Genomic DNA, 20674 nt, shown 5'->3' on the forward strand with positions numbered 1-20674 from the left:
TTATGCATTTCAACTATGCAGAACTGCACGGGTAGAAAACATGTAAAGTTAATTACAGAGATTAAAAATATGTCTCTGAATTTATGAAGATAAAACTGTAACACGAAAAAAAGGAAAAGCAGTTTTAACACAGTGGAAATATTGAGATTTTGAAAATGACATGGCTTGAATTGACAGGGTGGGCAGAAATGGTGTTTCTCCTCTTCATTATACCTTTACCTTCCTCCATAAAAGGGTTGGAAAAACTAAAAAGGCAACAACAGGGCAGGAATGATGTCTGTCCTAAGCAGCATGAGCTCTACAGTCACCATAAAATGCTCTATAAAATGACCCACCGTTGACGCGATGAACACACTGTCAGATAAAAAGGCAATGTTATGTTTCACAAAGTAATAAATTGCTCTTCATTGCATCATACAAAATTGCAGCATCTCTCACTGATGCTATTTTCTTTTATGGTATGTCATAAAAGAAGTCCCAAACCAACAACTATTTACCCGACTTTTACATGGGATGTTCCCAGGGCCTTCAAAATTTGCTTTCTTGGAAAGCAAACGCTACCGCCCGCACTAGCATGTCCTCTACAACAGGTAAAGCCTGAATCTTCAGGGATTTCGGTACGAGTTACCACAGAGGGCTCAGCTGGGGGCTGGCAGCAGGGGTGCCGGAGTATGGGGCAGGAGCGGTGGCTCCAGCCAGAGGCGGCATGGTCCCTGCCACCAGCGAGCTGCCCTCCTGGGCATGCATTGCTGCAGCTTGATGGAGGCGAGGTGTCCCAAGCCCGTGAGTGCCACGTTCATGCTGTTGTTTTGTTAATGACCCCTCTAAATTTGAGCTCAGCCATTGTTGCTGCCTGGTGCAGGGCTGGCTCATGGGAGGTGAACTGGATCCTCTCTTTTTTTCTTGTGAATTAATCTCGTTTCATTGCCTGAATAACTGAGGACAACTGACCTTGGTTTTAAATCTGTGTAAATAGAGTCATTATGTGGCCAAAGCAGACGAAGGAGGAAAAAAAAACAGAAACAGTAAATGAGAGCAGCGGTCAGATAATTCTTAAGAAATGAGCATCTGGTGTCCTAAAATGACATGCTGCCTTGTGCTGACCACTGCGGAGCGGGAAGCTGCTCCCGTGCATGGAGGCTTCTGCCTTGCAGTCAGTGTCTGGCCTGGGTGGGAAGCACCGGTGCCGGCTGCATTGCCACCCCGCAGCTTTCCCTGTGTGACCCAGGCTCTTCCACCAAAAACTGGAGCTGCCCAGGAAGGCTGGAAACCCCTGCCCAGCTCCAAGGCTGTGCAGCATCTCCACAGAGCTTAAAGAGGCTGCTCTGTTGGAGGGTACAGGCGAAATAGAACTGCAAGAAGTAGCTTGGGATGCTGGGGATAAGTGACAGTTTTCTTATCTGGGTAAGCTGGTGAGAAGCCCTGCTAGTTGGAGGCTCACTTCAAAAGGAGGGAGTCAACATTTATTCTCTCCAGACTGTGCTGAGAGCGCTGTGCTAATCAGAGATATTCCAGTACAAGTTCTGAGTAAGAAGAGGTAAGATAGTACGGGGAGAAATCTGGGTAGCCGCAGCAGCCTGTGGTGCAGGAGCAAACCACCGGCTCCTGCACTCTTTTCTCTCTGCTGTGGACAAAGCATTTTTATCTTTAGTGCTTTCCACTAAAGATACAGGGGCCATCTTCCCTGAAAATGGGCAGCTATTTTTTTGCTTGTTTGCAGGGAGGAAGATGGGAAAGAGATCTGGGAATGGGTGGGAGTAGCATTATGTCCCTGCCCCTAGAATCTCTTGGAATCCAGGACTGTTGCTCAGAAAGCATGCACTAGGAGCAGCTGGAAATTCAGATACATACATGAAGTGCATAAACTCCTGTTCTTAGAGGTGAAATAGGATTTCAGGGAGGAATGGGGGAGCCAGAGAGACAGGGAAATCAAATACTTTATAGTGCTGGCATGCTTGGAGGCATTTTGCAGCTTGCTCCATTTCTGAACCAGTATTTGCAGAAATCACACTACTAGCCAGCAGTGTGGTGTCTCTCCCAGCAGTGCTTTTAAGTGTAATGCAAAAACCATCACAGCCTAGTGACACCGAAGAATACTACTTGGCAACCTGCAGCATCAATTTGAGCTCTCAGTCTATTGTTATCAGTGACCAATATCCAAAAATAGACTGAAGGCCTAAATATTGCTACTCACAGTGCATCCTATTCAACAATACTTCTAGTTCCAGCCTCCAAATGTAATATTTGGGAGGACACTCTTTGGTTCATTTTCTTAAGACAGGAAAAACATATTTCCTAACATTTTTAGCTCAGCTTGTTCAGTCTGCCCTGAATAGATTTCCAGAAAAGCTGCATCATGACATTTCCTCCTGGACTCAAAGCAAAAGCCATGCACTCATAATGTTTTCTCTCTCGGAAGGAAACGCTATAGAAAGGGGACAGGTGCAAGAAAACTGCATAGCAGAATTTTGCTTTTACTTTCTTGAATAATACCCACAGTGGTGGCAAGGGAGGAAAAAATAAATCAGTCCTAACAGCCATGGGATATTTGGCTTGGATTATCAGCACAAAAAATGTGGAAAACTACTTTCAAAAGTATATATACTGAAATGCTTCTGTTACTCTTAGCCCTCATTCGTGGGTATGCAGAAGAACCCCTCACAAGTGTATGATTTTAAGACAGTGAATAGCTAGTAAACTCTTTCCTTGAAACTAATAGTAAACTAGAACAAGGCAGGGTTTTTCACAAACATTAGATTAAATGGGTAAATCATAATGGGTAAGTCAGTGTTATTCACTCTAGAAAGAAGTACTTTGATTTTTTGTTTTGTTTTGTTTTATAAAAAGGTGCCCATGCTTTTGTTCCTTCCTAAATAGCACGATATATATCCAGTTAAGTATGTGTAAATGCTGTATCCTTTCTTGTAATCTCTTCAATTTAGCAACTATAGCAGCTTAAGAAGCTAAGGAATGGTCTTGGGCACTGCAACAGGAAAAACACAGGAATTAAAATTGTGGAGGAGAGGGAAAGACCAAGCCAATCACTTCACACTTTTTCTATAAAACCAAGAACAATAATCAGTCCATTTTTAAAGAAGATGTACCTGTAAAGATATTCTATTAGGTAAGATCATTAATATTTTAGTGAAGTAACGAAATGTCACATTAGCTTGGTTGCCCCTATGCAGGAGTCTCTGTATAATGGTCCATTGTGTGGTATGGGTACACCCATTACTTTGCACTCTAGTCTAGTCATATCATGGATAGTTTTTAAGCCTCTTGATAACTGATTTACTCTACAGTATTTTGTCTTAACATGGAAGAGAAAATAGAAGAATATTAGGGAAGCTGTTCAAGTAATCTTGATTTATACTATGTCCTTTCTTGATCATTACTCTGTATATAACCATTGTTGCAGCAGAAATAAAGAAAAAACATCCATTTTCCAGTAATTAATTTAATAGTTATATATAGTTATACTGCATCTAGGATGTCATTCATCTAGGATACCCTTCGGTCTCTATACTCAACACTATAATCTCTTCCAATCTGTCAACCTATAGCAAGAGCCAATGTCTGGAAAGTACATTTAGAGAGAAAACTGCAGAGGAAATAGCATTGGCAGTTCAATATATAGCAATCACCTTTCCAAGTCAGTGCTAAAATGTTACCCTTTAGTATAGTATTAAGGGAAAGAGTGCTATTAGAGTGTCTGAGTAATATCCCCAAGTTTGTTCCAGTACCAAGTAGAAGGTTGAAGATGCATAAGGTATTCCCAAAGCCTGCTTCCTCTTGAAAGAAAATTGCCTTGGCATAGGATCTCTGCAAGACAGCTGCAGACTGCTCCCTGGAGAACCTCTTCTAGGCTCCAGCACACCAACAGAGAGTGGAGCCAAGGATGAAGGCTGGAGGAACGTGCTAAGAGCACCGCTTTTGCATTACTGCAGTGCAGATGTTTGGAGGGGCACTATTCAAAAGCCCAGGCTTTTGAACTATCTAAATTACCTTGCAGTTGTGAGACAGATATAAACAGCTAGACAAGAGAACATTTTAGTATTAGCTTTAGCTACTGCTTTTCTCCCCCCCCTCCCCTGACACCCTGACTCCATGGGCTGCATGTTGAATCTGTGTGCTGTGTATTCATGGGCACTCTTCACAGCAGAAAGCTGGGCAGACATCTCCAAGTTGAAGATGACTAAAAATGGTCAAGACGCATGAGTGTGATGCTGCTTGCAAGCTCATTAGCTTTGCTGAAAAGCACCTATTTTCAGTTTTGGCATCACCCTTCTTGAAAGAAGCCATGTTTGGGAACCTACATGAGTACCTCTGCATTCATGCTGTGCTGCATGGTTGATACTAGCTGGTTTTGGTTGGTGTTAGTTTAAAGACTTATGAATTCTCTCAGTAGGGGTATTTTAAGAGAGTATTCCCAATTCTCATGCTTGATCTTCTGTGCCTAATCCCTCTCACATCACGATTCATATGCTGACCAGCATCAGGCATTGAATTGCACCTCTATACCAGTTACAACCAATTCAACAGAGATTTGAACAGGCACGTGTAGACATCTGATCTGTTGTCTCAAAACTGGACAGACACAAGGGTCATGGATAATTGACATTAAAGTTCTCCGCAACAACATCACAGTGTTTCCAGAAAGATAAAGAACTGTAAAAATGGATTTGAAAAGAGGTTGGTAGAACCTATCTCACTGAGAAGACAGTCTCAGTATACTGTCAAATCAAAATCTTTCTAAGTGACATAGATAAACTTTATTTTAATTGTTAAATCTACTTTATTTTTATTCCAAGATGATATATTCAGCAAGTTAAAGAGCATAGTGTACATGACTATTGATAGACTGGAAAGGAAATCTTTTTTTATTGATGAATATCAGGAAAATCAAGCATAGATTAATCCTCACTGATGGATTGTTAAAGAATTTCCATCACTAAAATAAATTTGTATTTAATTTTAGTCCTGTTGCTATGGCAGCTAATTTTTTTCATTGTAAGATTTTTCAACTAGCTATCTCCCTCCATAAATAACACTTACAATATTAAAACTGAGATTTTTCTGGATTTTAGAAAGGTAGCTATTTAGAACTAGTGTTTTCTTTGCTCAGCCAATTTTCTGTTTCTGTAGTGTAACCATCTTAATTGTAAGTTCAAGGCTCCCTTCATATTTAAATTTCTGGGTTTAATTCCTGCTGGTTTTTTTTGCCTTGACACAACTACCCTGACACAGATGGGCTCTGTGTGTGACAGACATATAGGTGAGATTCTTCAAAAGTGGCATGTAGACAGTAGTTGTCTTTGGTCTAAGGGGAAAAAAACTGTTCCTTTTTCTTACAGAATACTGGTATCTATTCTCTTTCTTCCCCTCAACTGTTTCTGATGCTACCGTAGTTTTGTGCTCAGTGTGATAAGAAATCAAAGGTCAATACCATTTTCACGCCTTACCTTTTTTTTATTACAGGACAGATTGCAGTTTTTGTATAGACCAGAAATACCCAGGTCTAGACTTCAAGAAAATCAAATCAAGCACAGCAGTTTTAGCAGCTTGATTCATAGTACCATTTATTCAACAGAATGATCAGGTAAGCCTAGATGTCAATTTAGGCATAAAAAACCTTCTGTGCATGTTAATATTCAATTTAAGTAGAAGATAATTTTTATTAATTTAAGCTGCATCTTTATGGTTAGGCTAGTATAAAGGTGTCCTGGTTTCGGCAGGGACAGAGTTAATTTCCTTCCTAGTAGCTGGTACAGTGCTGTGTTTTGGATTTAGGGTGAGAACAATGTTGATAACACACTGATGTTTTAGTTGTTGCTAGGTAGTGTTTACACTAGTCAAGGACTTTTCAGCTTCCCATGCTCTACTGACTGAGAAGGCTGGAGGTGCACAAGAAGCTGGGAGGGGGCACAGCCAGGACAGCTGACCCAAACTGGCCAAAGGGACATTCCATACCATGTGACGTCATGCTCAGCATATAAAGCTGGGGGAAGAAGAAGGAAGGGGGGGACGTTTGGAGTGATGGCGTTTGTCTTCCCAAGTAACCGTTACGCGTGATGGAGCCCTGCTTTCCTGGAGATGGCTGAACACCTGCCTGCCGATGGGAAGTAGCGAATGAATTCCTTGTTCTGCTTTGCTTGCATGCGTGGCTTTTGCTTTACCTATTAAACTGTTTTTATCTCAACCCACGAGTTTTTCTCACTTTTACCCTTCCGATTCTCTCCCCCATCCCACCGGGGGGGAGTGAGCTAGTGGCTGTGTGGTGCTTAGTTGCCAACTGAGATTAAACCACGACAGTCCTTTCTGGCGCCCAACGTGGGGCTCGAAGGGTTCGAGATAACAACAGGTTTAATTGGAGTGTGCTAGATTGAATTTATACTTGTTATAGCTATTTAGCTATTAAGTGGCCGGCTCCTGTGCTTGCCATGGGGCTTGCTTGCCTTACAGTATATTAGAGTCTAGTGCTCGTTAGTGGCTGCTTTTTGCTTTCACTGCTTGCTGTACTGCTGTACTGCTTATCATCATATTCTACTGTGCCTGGGAACATTTTGATAAGAGCAATGGCGATGCGCCTGGGCTGGCAGATGGCCAGGGCATCGCTGCTGTTTCTGTGCTGCTGTACTGGACAGGCTGGAACTCCAGTGTGAACTCGAGTCGAAGGGACTGTGACCTGTGGATGAGTCCACGCGGGAGCAGGACACCCCAAAGCGTCTGTGGCCATGGATAAGCCCATGCCAGAGCAGGTACATCTCGAAGCGTCTGTGGCCACAGTTATGTTTGTGCTACAGCAGGTTTACTTCTGAAGGGACTGTGGCTGTGAGTAAGGCCACGCTGGAGCAGGTATATCTCTGAAGACATTGTGGCCCATGGAGAAGGCCGTGCTGGAACAGGTGCATCTCAAAGTGACTGTGGATAAGTCTATGCCGCAGCAGGCGTACCCCTGGAGAGACTGTGGCTCATAGATAAGGCTCCACTTGGAGCAGGTACTACCCTAAGGGACTGCAGTCTGTGGATAAGTCCAAGCCGGAGCAGGGGCAAGGGGAGGAGTTCATTGCAATGTTAAACCCGATGGTTTGATCCGAAGGGACCAGGGGTGGAGATTGTAATGGAAACACCTTTAAATTGTTGTAACCCGGGATTTGAGTTGCATGTTATAGGAATTACTATAGCAGAAACCCCTTGTTGCTAGCCAGGCTAGGAGCAAGGGGAGGAGTTCATTGCAATGTTAAACCCTATAACCTGGCCCAAAGGGACCAGGGGTGGAGATTGTAATGGAAATACCTTTAAATTGTTGTAACCCATGATTTGAGTTGCGTGTTATAGGAATTACTATAGCAGGAACCACCCGAACAAGTGGAGGACAAGCCTTACAAGAAGCAGTGTAAGTGCAGCAGTGACCCGACCTGAGCTGGCTTTGGTACCCAGTAATTCCATGCAACACACCACCTCTCCTGTCCTGAGTGACCACCATCACAGATGGAGCCCAAAGTCACGGACTAAATGAACTCAATGGATATTTCATGGACATTTCTGGACATTTTACAGACATTCCACAAGGGTGGTCGATAGACTAAGGGAATGATATCTGTGTGTTATATCAAAGGATGGAAAGTGGGGTGGTTGGTTAATGAGGTTGCACTGGAAAATATGGGACTTGAGCATGACGTAGATGGTATAGAATAAGGGGTGGATACTGTCCTGGTTTCGGCAGGGACAGAGTTAATTTCCTTCCTAGTAGCTGGTACAGTGCTGTGTTTTGGATTTAGGGTGAGAACAATGTTGATAACACACTGATGTTTTAGTTGTTGCTAGGTAGTGTTTACACTAGTCAAGGACTTTTCAGCTTCCCTTGCTCTACTGACTGAGAAGGCTGGAGGTGCACAAGAAGCTGGGAGGGGGCACAGCCAAACTGGCCAAAGGGACATTCCATACCATGTGACGTCATGCTCAGCACATAAAGCTGGGGGAAGAAGAAGGAAGGGGGGGACGTTTGGAGTGATGGCGTTTGTCTTCCCAAGTAACCGTTACGCGTGATGGAGCCCTGCTTTCCTGGAGATGGCTGAACACCTGCCTGCCGATGGGAAGTAGCGAATGAATTCCTTGTTCTGCTTTGCTTGCATGCGTGGCTTTTGCTTTACCTATTAAACTGTTTTTATCTCAACCCACGAGTTTTTCTCACTTTTACCCTTCCGATTCTCTCCCCCATCCCACCGGGGGGGAGTGAGCGAGCGGCATTTAAAGTATCAGTTTAAAAACCTGTTAGGCCCAAAAAGTTTGTGAAATATCTCTGGAACATATATAACATTGGTCTACAATAAGGCAATCAGATTTTATTTGCTTTTTCATATTTAAGACATGGTGTATAAATAATCACTGGTTTAAGAGCAATTTACCTATCTAATCCTAATTCAAAATTTTACAGATAATATTTAGAGTTACTCTGTGTATGATGTTTAATTAAACTGTGTCAGCTTTTCAGTTGTTGAGAACACAAAGATGTGTAAACATTTCAAAGAATGTCTATGGAAAGTTTTAATTTACATGTAATTTTCCATTCAGCAACTAAAAAAAAATCTTATTCACTTTTTAATTGTTCTTCTTGCTCAGGCTTTCTAAAAAAGCCAAATGAAAATGTTCTTTTTTTCAGAATGCATCAGGATATGCTGAGTTAATATGTCAAAATAACTGTTCCGAAGTATCAGTCAAAAATTGCTGACACGAATTAAAACTGGTGGATTTTATACATTATCAAGTATATCTCAAAGTTAATTTTCATAAAACCCTCCTTCTTTTTATAAATCAAAAGCAGTTCTTTGGCGTGTCCTTGAAAGCTTTGTTCTCAGCTACTGAAGTACAGACTTCCTTGTTCACTTAAAATGAGGCAAAAACCTGATTTATGACAAATAATTGGAATGCGTTGACAAAAGCTTCAACTAATTGGAAGGAATCCAAAGAATGGCCAGCCATGAAGCCATTTTAAAAATAGTAAGTAAGTTTGTCACATATATTTGGACAGGCAGCAATAGTATCATTTTATATGAATATGGTCATTCAAATGCATATTCAAATACAAAGTCGAGAAACTGGAACAATTTTTGTGCATCATTTCCGCAGGCATTTTGCATCGTTTCCATTAAATTGCATTGGAGAGTGGGCAGCTCTGGATTAGGGTTTGAATAGCTCACAATGAGGTACAAGAGGATAGGGAAAGAGAGGCATGAATGTGCCTATTAGGCATGTGGAAGAATTATTCGTTCTAGTTGCTTACTGTGAAATTATTCATAAATTTGTGTACATCAAGAAGGTGAAGAGGGGGGAAGCTTGGTTAAAGCTTCCTGAATGAATAGTTTACTGTAAATTAGTTTTGGGGAACCCACTGAATCCACATGTGGGTACTGAATGAAGAAGCAACATGAAAGTAGGAATGGAAGTTACATTTTGGGTAGTTTGGAGGCTACGAGATATTCTACAGTTTGGAACTTAAATTCAGAGAAGCAAGGTAGGGCAAATGAATGTCCAATGCAAGTTGTTGTAAAGAATTTTTATTTTATATTTTTCTTACTTTAAGGAAGACATTAGTGTTCAGCATGTGATTGCTATCTCTCTAAGCAACTCATAATATAATTTTTATTTTTTGCTGTAAGCCTTATGACAATCATGCGTGTGATGGAAAAGATAGAAATTTCATCAACTAATTTAATCAATTTCAAAGAAAACATGGAAAGTTGGACTGTTCAGCTGAGATAAAAGTACGACTTGGAAAGTTTTACAACTTATTTTGCAAAATGTGGAAAAAGTACTGGAAAAGCTGGAAAAACAAGTCTTTAAGAGATCTATTCTAGAATTAGAGACCCTATATAGAATAATCAGACCAGATTAGATCCCACTAAGGATTAGATTTTGTTGCAAACTTGTGGCTAAATTGAAAAGTTGTCTTCATTCAGGCAAGTAGTTTGGTAGCAGAGGTAGATGACAGCAGAGTTGCCTGTCTTTTGATCTGAAGATGTTAAATTTTGACACTCAATAAAAGCAGTCCTGGGACTCCTCAATTTGTGACTGCCCACTTGGGAATTAATCAGCTTTTTTTATCCTCTAATGAGAAGACCGAGCCTTGAATCTGTGAGAGTAAAAAACAGACTGTACTAGAGGGTATTTCAAAGTGGAATTCAAGCTTGAAAGAACCATCAAAAAGATAATGTTCACTTAGAGGAAAAATTAGAAAACAAGACTAAGTCTGTGGCTGAAAAAAGACCAAGCCTTCATACTCAAAGAAATGAAATGGCCTTTGTCCTAAATATATCTGTGCATGTCATATCCTATAGAATAGAATCTTTATGTCTGAATGCTGGGTTTTTTTCACCCCAGGAAAAAATATGACATGACATCCAATGAATTCAACACAGAGAGAATTTCTCAGAAACCTGTGCTAAACCAACCAAGAAGACTGGTGTTGCTTGAGTAAATCCCCAAGAACAGAATGGGTATAATCCTTGAACAACTGAGCGCCTGGCCAAGTTCTAATATGCGTGACTGCTGAACATAGAGGGTTTATGTCACAAAAGCCAAAAATACTGTGTGAAAAGGACCTCTACAATGTACATTATGCCTTCCTTCTGTGAAACTGTGAGTACAGTACTCCTAAAACTGTGAACACATTTTGGAAGTAAGAGTCTTTCATTACTGGATGCAGAAGTGTTTAATTGTTTGGAAATCCGTCCACTCAACTCCGAAGACTGCTACTAATAGCAACATCAAGCTTTCCACGAGGAAAACCTTCTTTCTCTTTCCGAAACCCCATAATCCCTGGAAGCAGGGAGACATGCCAGAAGTCAATAATCTGAAGGTGAAGAGATCTGTAGAGAAAGATGCAGCTTTAATTTTCATGTTCTCAGAGAAAGAAGAGAAATGATCTCCTTAAAGATCTTATTAACCATTATTGTTGCTTGATAATGCTAAAATCTGTATGTGGTATTCTAGGCTGAGTTATCCTAATAAAAGTTGACTAATCCCAATCACTAGAAAATAAAACCTTTACACCAAGTATTAAATATTGTAAATTACTTATGATAGTTTTAAGAAAAAGAAAGGGTTTATGCATTGTTCCTTTTTATTGGGAAGTCACTGTTTAACTCTTTTGCATCACTAAAACCCTATATTAGCTTATTCTGAAGTCTGGCAGATGCAGAGAGTAATAGGAGCAGTTTTGATGCAGAAGTAAGGTTCCTGACATAAAAAGAGCTTCTGGTTTATAAAAGAGACAAAATACTTAAGTACATGGCTCTCAGGCAGAAAAGGTTAATATTCATGGACTTAGTTTATATCTTTGAGCTTCAGTGGAATTAATGATAAACTCCTCAACTTGGTAATGGAGAGTTTATAACTTGTATCATTTTGGGAGAAACACCAGGAGAAAAATGTGACTTGAACACAATTCTTTTGCTGTTTCTCAGTTTTCGGAACAACAGAGTAATTTATTCCAGCTCTCTTGTAAGTTTAGCACACCCTCCATCATAAATCTGGCCACATCTGCTGGCTGACACACAGGGACTTACTGCCAACCTGAAAAACGTCAGCTTCTTTTATGCAGGTATATGGAGTGTGTGGTCGCTTCTCTCCACTGCTGTGCCTGTAGTCACAACCCAGAGGGGCCAGCAAAATGGACTATATTTCCTGCTGCTTTTATGCATAGACACGTGCCTTGAAGACACAATCAAACCTTCATAATACTTTACTAGAAAAACACCCTGGTGTCTTTTCATGTCTTTAAATGCTGTGATTTGGGCAACTACACTGTCATCTTTCTTCCCTAATTTAAAAGAGAAAACAATTTTGTAACTATAAAATGATATTTGAAAAGAAGAAAGGTTCTATGTAGCAGCCAGCTACAGTGCTCATCCTTTTGCTTAAGGTGGGAGAAGAGCTATTCTCCAGGTTGTGACTGAATTTCTATTCCTATCGCCAGTGATTTCAGCTTCTGAAACAAGATCTTTGTCAGGAGAAGACTTCATTTGCTGAATCAGTTTTTAATGCTGTACATCTACATTGAATATTGTCCAAATAGCCAGCTTTATTATGTATATTCCCGTGCATTTAGCAGACACATGGAGGCTATCCCATTTAATAAGAAAAGATTACAGTAATTTCTCCTTAATAAATTAATGGATTAATTACAAGTAATATTTTTTTACTTTTCTAAATAATGAAGGAGCATCATGATCTACGTGTGTACCACACCTGTTCTTTAAAAGAGAATAATGATGTATCAGTTAGGAAAGAAGTAATTTTAAATTTACATACCCTATGCTAAAAGTATCTTGGAATGAAGTTGTGAGGTGGCAAGTCAAGGGCTTAAATTACAGGTGAAATAGTTGCCTTTCCAATTCTCATTTGGTTCCTTCTGTATAGACATTATAGTATAGTCCCTGATTACAACATCATATTGATGTTATTATTAACATCATATTACTGATTTCTGTTTCATTCAGTTTGGAGGATTGAGATTGCTCATTAAAAAGCAATTTCCCATGTGTGACCTGTACTTTATTTACTGTGATCTTGTCAGATGCTACCTAAAATACAGAATTATTAAGTTATTTGGGGACTGTCTCCTGTGAAGCCAATGGCATGCAGAAGTATTACCCAGAGTTCCAGAAATGAACTAAACAGTTTAACATTAGCGCACCTACTTGTCTCAGATAGTGCAGGTTTTTTTCAAAGCATAGATTTGCATTTTCAAAGTATAGATTTCAGCAACAGTAAGTTCATCTGTGGCTTGCCTGCAGTTCTGCACAGCTGATACGCTCATGCCCTAATTGGACACCTGGGATAAGATGACTGGAGGATCAGTCACAGATGCTAAACATTTGGTGACAGTGAATTTTATATTACTTTTCAGGACAGCATTGTACCGCCTTAACTTACACCATCTTTTCTGGTTTTTATCCAGGAGATAGGTAATCTTACGCTTCATTCACTAGATGCCATACAGCTTCTGCCAGGGGTGAGGCAAGTGCAAACAAACAAATCACATTTTCCTTATGGATTTCACAGAACACAGAATGATGCAAGAGTCCTCTGGGAGGAAAAAAAAAAAAAAGAAGAAAAAAGTGTGCCATGTGCATAAAAGTTTTGTATTGCAATATAGGAATGAAAAGTAGGCTAGCACCAGAAAAATAAATTATGAGATTTCTGACCTCTTGAAGTTTGATTTTGAAACTGTAATAAGACAGACAGCCTTTATACCTCTCACTGGAAAAGAAAGGATTCTTGAGCAGCTGTCTGTTACAGGAACAGAATATAATGTGAAACATCACCACCAACATATTTTTTACATACCAACAAAGAGGGGGTTTTGCATGAATTTTTTTAAAGACACAAGACAAAATGACATCTTTGATTACACAGACCAGTTTTGATGCCCTGTCTTCAACTACATTGTGGATTAAGTTGATTTCTGCAGACAGTAACTAAAATAACATTGACACTTCTGTCTAAGGCAGATAGCGTTTGCAATGTAAGACACACATTTTCTCAAACAATGTAAATATATGCAGCAGTATTTTTACTATTTGTATTTTAAGTGTTCATGAGACCTCAGTTCTGCCAGCTGATTAATGTTGACTGGTCCTTTTCTCTAAAACATTCCTGCTGAGCTCCTCTGGAATATGTAGCTAAGGTCTCTGCCACCTGGTGAGGGAAGAGTCCTTTCCTGCAACTTCATACTCCTGGGGACACACTAGGGTTTCCTGAACTGCACAGGCACAATGATTTAACCAGGTTTCTAAAGTGCAGGTACTCCATTCATATGCTGAGAATCACATGTGACAGGATTTTCTGCAACCTGCCAAGTTCCTTGGGCACAGAAAAGCAATCCGCCAAGATGACTATGAAGGATCCCTGGTCTTCAAGGCAGACTGGTCATTCTGCATTTCATAAGATGTACACAGCCATCCAGCCAAATCAGGCAGGTGCAGGTAAGTTTGTAACATCCATTTGGAGAGGGTGGGAGCACAACTAGCTTCTGTAGTTTGGCTTTATGCTCCATTTTAATATCCAACACATATCCAAGGTGTCTTTGGCCAAAATACCAACACTGCCTATGAAAATCTGAACTCTCAGGGGCAGATTTGGTATAGAGCAAAAGGAATTTTTTTTGTTTGTTTGTGATTAGAAGCAACAAAGGGCAAATGTAGTTTCAGCCTCTACAGACTTAATCTTTTCAAGTGCCTCAGAAATGGATTGTCTTTTCTTTTTTCCCCTCTCCCATATCTGGACCATTGGGTCCAGGTTCTGGGTCCTGAATCAGAAAATAATTCTCTGTTGCACACGGGACAGTGATGTTCTATAGCATGGCAGAGTAAAAGGAAATAGGAACAGGTGAAGAAACAAATCCTTGTGGAAGAAGAGAATAGGTCATCCTGGAAAAACAAATCTGCATGATAGCTTACAAATGAATATGTATTTTGGTGTCATTGCAAGACTTAAGCCAAAATCCAATGAAGTTAGTGGAAGGCTCCTGTTTGTTTCTCTGTTTAAACAGAGACTTACAAAAGGAAGCACAGTGATTCCTTTAAATCAACTAATACATCCTCTCAACAGCAAATGGTTAATCATGCATCTGCACATTCCAGGGCTTTGCTCAGTCTGACTTTGAAAGCAGTATGCCACGTGGCTTCTTTCCACCCGCTGAAATGGGGCAGACGTTAGGGGGGCTGAGGTGGAGGGGTAGGAGGAATTTCTGTGCCTTCACAGAATCACAAGATCTGGTGCAGTAAATCATACACTAGGTTTAAATTAAATTGTGCTGGAATAACTTGATTGCTTTTAAAAAAAAATTACAGTATTACTAGATGAAGAAACATGAAAGAAATGGGCTAATTACATGCCAACTTACCTCTGTGCTAAGCATGATACATCAAAATGAATTTATGTATGCTTATTATAGGCATAGTATAGCTCTATGAAATACGTTACAGAGTTAATTATTTTGCAATCTATTTGATATTGTACCTTTTTAAATTCTACTCCCAGTCTTAAATTTTCTGGATTATAAAAATCACAAAGACAAGGCATAATAATAAATAGGACTAAACTAGAACGTGTGTCGGGAGGTAACAGAGTGAATATTCAGAAACAAAAGCAGTTAATATTATGCCTCCATTAACAACTTCATATGTTATCTGAAACTGGAAGTAAACAGCATCTTAACAGTGAGGTGCAAAAATGATACTGACTTAGAAAATTTGGTGTGCCCTAGACAATAACAGACTGTGAATGCAAAACATAGGAATATGAGTAGAAAATAACAGATACTTTGCAATAGCTGGCCTATGTGACATACTGATACACACATTTTGAAATGACTACATTCTGAATGTGGCATGTAATGAAATGACCAGTCATAAGATATTTCTAGGGTGTCTACTTATCATTTGATCCCTTAGAAATCAGTCAGCATCACTGATTAATCCTAGCAGGGGCTCTGCCTCCCACCCACGGACTTTGGTAATTTCTCAAGCTGGATTTCAAATTTGAAAAGGTTTGAAAGCAAGCCTAGCTCTCAAATCCTTATGACATATCAGTTTCCATATCCCAATGACATGGTATTTCCCTTCATGGCTGCAGTACATGACACCACATGCAGAGTTTTTCGCTCATTGCTCTTGGTAGTGAAGAGTATGTTGTGCTGGGACTTTAATTTCACTGATTCCTTGTTAATTTACAGAATGTTGATATAAAGTTTAAAAAAACTTGTTATATATGATTTAAGTCCTTAAATTGATGGATTCCCTTTCTTTCTTCTGATTGTTATAGAAATTGCATTTGTCCAAAGTTTTTGAACTGAGTTACTAAGCATGATCATCTCACAATTTGTGGGAGATACTATATTATGAAAAGCAGAGATATATTCAGTTCTACAGTTACACTGAGAAAACCTCCTTTAAGCAAACTTAACATTTCCACTTGTCATTTTTTCCACTGATATGAAATAGTACACTGAAATCCCTGTAAAGTCCTGCCAGAAAGAGAACTCCTGGATTTCTGCAGCGCTGTGGGCTTTCATTGTGTGCCGTGTCTATCCCATTGACAGACCAATTGGACCATGTACCACATTTTGTTTTAAACCAGCATAAAAAATCATGAAAGAGATGGTAGCCTTTCATTTTCAGGAGGCTAGTGTAGTTTTGGGAATATCCCTGGATCTCCATGTGCATATCCATACAGTGTGTAAACAAGGTTTTATTTTGCAAAGCCCTGTGATACAGCTGTTTCTCATTTTCATCTTGCAGATGCTATCTTGCTTACAGGGCAGCTTAATTAAAAAGCTGTGTTGACTCATAACACCAATATTCAGCTTTGATTGAAAAGTGCATAACTCCTTTATCGTCTACAGGGCAAAAAGTTTGATGTAAAACCATACTAGGAGCAGAAGACTGTAGGTCCAGAAGTAGTGTCAAAGCTCCCTTTTTCTGTGAAGCATAGCCGACTGTAAAAGTCTAAAAAATATGCTTATTCATCTTATTATTATGGAAAGTCCTGGTGACTCACTGCATTGGCGAGAAAAGATGGTTTAGTTTAGTTATTACTGTTTGTAATTGAGTTTTCTGTTAAGATGGAAACAAAACAGAAACAATATGGAAGATTCCCTGAATGTATGTGAACATGCCTGCTGCCTCTTGGTGTTCATATGCCCTTTTGAGTTAAGGTGCAGGGGAGCGTTCTACAGGCACATCACTGAACCAGTCAGTTCTTAACAGTGAATAAATGTGGCTAAGACAAGAATAAAGAAAAAAAAGAAGAAAAAAGAGGAAGTCTTAGTCTTCCCCCATCCTCCCCAGAGACAGGACTTGGAGCGATGGAATTTCCCTAGTGGGGAAACAAAGACACAATGTCTAATTGCTAGGACATAAAAGCTCAGAGGGAGAGCACACAGTGGCCAGGAGTGCGGAAGAGCACTGACCCCAAAGGTCAGAAAGATAGAGAGAAAAAGAAACTCAGTTCAGAATATGTGCAAAAAGTTCAAGTACCCAACCACAGCCAAAAGAAGGCTCGGGAGTATTGAGGCAAAGGAAGCAGAGAAGTAGATGTTAGTCTGTTTTTTATACATTTGTCTATCTGAATGCACAGACACACACACAGATATTCTCCAAGTAACTAATGAAAGACAAAACTTATGAACCTAATTTCCTTTTGCATTCAACCAATATGTACTCCTATAAATACTGCAGCTAATGAGATCTGAGAGCAGATTTGCTCAAGCTTCTGGGGAATGGGGAGAACTAGCCTGGGTAATGCAAATCTAGGACAGGGGATGCAATTCCAACGACTGTAACAAACAGGGAACTCATTCCCCTCAGTGCGTGCTACAGGAAAAGCAGGAGCTGAAAGCTATTATTAAGAAAGAACTTGGCTGTTGTACTGGCTTCTATACATAGCAGACTCGCATGTCCAGCCAGTGGGAACTGTACTGAGGTTGTGAAAGAGAACAGCATTGTATTAGGAGATAAGAAAAGGAGTATTCTCAGTAAAGAACTCACTGCAACTCAGCTTTTTCTGTTATTATCAAACCTGACTTCTTCTGAAACTTGAGAGCTATTGATTCAAGTTAATAATCTCTAAATCAATTGCCAGTTCCTTCCTGGAGGAATGCAAGCCAGTTCTCAGGAAGCTGAAAACTTCATGCTATCAGCATTTTCACTTCGTATCACTCAATCCAAGTTTCTTTCCTCCTCGATAAATGTCTGCTGTGCACATGACTCAAGTGCAGATTCTTTTTTTTCCCTCTGAACACCCCGATATGTGGACTTCAGCATTTGAAGGAATAATGCAGGTTCTCACCTTTATTTTCAGTTATTACAGGCCAGTATAGAATATAGCATGGAGAACACCAAAGCTCAGAGAAAGCAGAGGATTAAAGTGTTCAGCAAAGCAAGAAAATAAGTCTTCCAGAAATGTCAACAAGTAAATCCTTGACTTAGGAGGACACACAAGGGTACTGGTGGTGTACAGTCAAACAAATCATACAGATTTTTAATGAGGAAGTAATTATATGTTTTTTTCAGAGTGCTTTATAAACACTAATTATGACTTGCTCCTTAATTTTCCAGGTGAATAAACAGAACTAGAAATAGATTAAGCAGCTTGCTAACCTCCCTGAGTGAGTCAGCAGCAAGCTTAGCAGCTGGTCTTTTGAGTTTCCAATCTTTATTGATCATTACCCTGCTTAAAACCTTATTCTATGTGAACAAGACTGAATACCTGTGTTCACATGAAATGGGGCAAAGGAAAGTTACATCAGAAGATTTATTGGAAAGGTACTGACCAGTCTAGATAAGAGTGCAAGCCTTCTATGTGTCCAGTTTGGTTTTGGTTTTAATTTCCCCCTCACTCTCTTGAAAAAATGATGTTGGATGTGGTTTTATTGCAAAAGAGGAGATCTCTTTGATATGTTTACACATCATTAGTCATTGCATCTGGGAGGTAAGTTGCCCTTGGCTTTCTGCATCTGGCCCCAGTGTAAGTAGATAAAGACAAATGCTCTCCCAATGCCAGGATTCCACAAGCACACAGTACTGCCCTCCACTTCTCTTACATTTCTCCCTTCCTTGCAATCTCTTCAAAAGATGCTGTGCATTAAAAGAGCCAAGTTAATTATTTTAAAGGTTCCAATAGTTTATTTTTCAGTAAGATTCTCAGACATATGAATCACCAGGAATAACTGTCGTTCAGGAAAAATTTCTGGGAGTTGGACATAACTGCTAACACGTGGTCAGAATCAATTATATGGGACCTGGAGGCAAAGGGAAAGGGAAAAGCAAAGCTTTGCAGTGCCCTTTGAGCACACAGGGAAGCCAAGGAGGCATTTTAGCTCAGTTTAGTGTCACAAACGAAAAATACCCCAAGGTAGAAGTTTCTGACCCTGATTTCATTAATCCCTTTGTATTAAAACAGAGGACTGACATGCACTTATGCTGAACTCTGCTTTGAACAATAAGAGCTTTGCTGAAAAGGGAAAAAAGTTTGATTATTCTGTTGCATTTTTCTCTTTCTACTCAATATTCCTCAAATATCTTCCAAATTAATGGATACACCCTCGAATGACCAGTCTCTTAGAGAGAGTTTCTTGAAAAGTGTCAGTCATTTCATAAAGCCAAGTTCACATTTCTTTTTCAAACTAAAGAAGAACTGGGCAGACAAAAATGACAAGGGAGCTGCAGTGGTTTTCTCAAGCTTTTATAGCGGTACAAGCTAAGCCTTCATCTTAGTCATATAAACCCTACGCCTCTAATAAAAGTTCAAACAACAAAGAGTAGTTTTAATATTGAGTAGAACCAGCAAAACTAGAACACAGAGTATCTGTGCCAGCAAAGTATGTTTCTGCACAGAACAGAGTATTCACAGGATTTGTGGTAACAGTATATGGAATCAATTTATGCCTGGCAAGGAAAACAAAAGTATAACATTTCTTGTGCGAAGTTTTTTCCACATTTACTCCAACAGTGTGTGTCATTAGTTACATCTGTGACAAAAACATCACTTAAAGCAGGCGAGGAAAGAGAAACCTTGGCTGGCTTACCCTATTACTTCATCTCTAGGGTTTGCCCTGGTGCACTTTTCCAGTAACACGATATTTGGATAGGCTCTGTATTGTCTTATATAAGTTACTATAATAGCCATCTCCCTATACTCTATGAAGTATCTACAATTCTTTCATTTCACTTAAAAAGTTATATCCAGTAATTTTATAATAATGTAGAGGTTAGTCCATGTAAAGTCAGTCATACTTGTTTATATGTCAGATTAATTAGCAACTTTTCTTGGTTTAGGCTGTAAACTGTGATCCATCACTGTTTTTGTGGACCGAAGATTCTGTGCTGGGAGTTGTCATTTGTGTGTTTATGGTAAATTATAAATGTATTCAGACATTTATAATTTTTATGAAATTATATAGTCACATATAGTGTGGCTATATAATTTCATTTATAATTTTTTATGAAAACTCCAATTGCAACTATAATGTGACTATAAAAATTTTAACTGTTATAGTTATTTCATATTCATGTCAATCTTAAAGTTCTAAAAACAAAAATAAGTCAATTTTGTGTATTTCACAAAAGACAAAACTGATTTGTCCTTAAACCCCCCCACCCATTCCAATGTTTTCTTCCAAAAACTCAGCAGCAGCTAGTGCCATATGTCGTTGAAATATATACCTATGTTATTTGCTGTTGTATTTAATTCAGTAAGGAGGAAATGCAGAATCAAAATTGAGAAAGGGACTAGATATGCAAGCATTTTGTACAGAAATACTTAATCTCCTGTTAGATGTCACCCTTGAGAGGCCTCTCATCTGTGAATCTTTAGTGAGAGGAGGAACTTTGGAAAGAGTAGGATTTAAGACATTTAGTATTTCCTGTGCTTCATTTTATGTAACTCCCTGCTCAGGATGCCGATGTGAGTCTTGTTCTTATATGCCTTTCTTCATCTCGGTTTGTATTTCTGAATTCTGTAGAATTGTAATTCTGTGTAATGGAGGAGAAAATACCAAAGTGTGCAGGACCCTCAAGCTGCAGGGAGGTCAGGCTCTTGCAGCAGCAGTCGTTACTCAAGTTCAGCTGGGGAAGAGTTAAATGGTCTCTAAACAGCAGATTTGTATTCT

Source organism: Aptenodytes patagonicus, chromosome 6 (assembly GCF_965638725.1).
Source record: "Aptenodytes patagonicus chromosome 6, bAptPat1.pri.cur, whole genome shotgun sequence".
NCBI classification, from domain to species: Eukaryota; Metazoa; Chordata; class Aves; order Sphenisciformes; family Spheniscidae; genus Aptenodytes; species Aptenodytes patagonicus.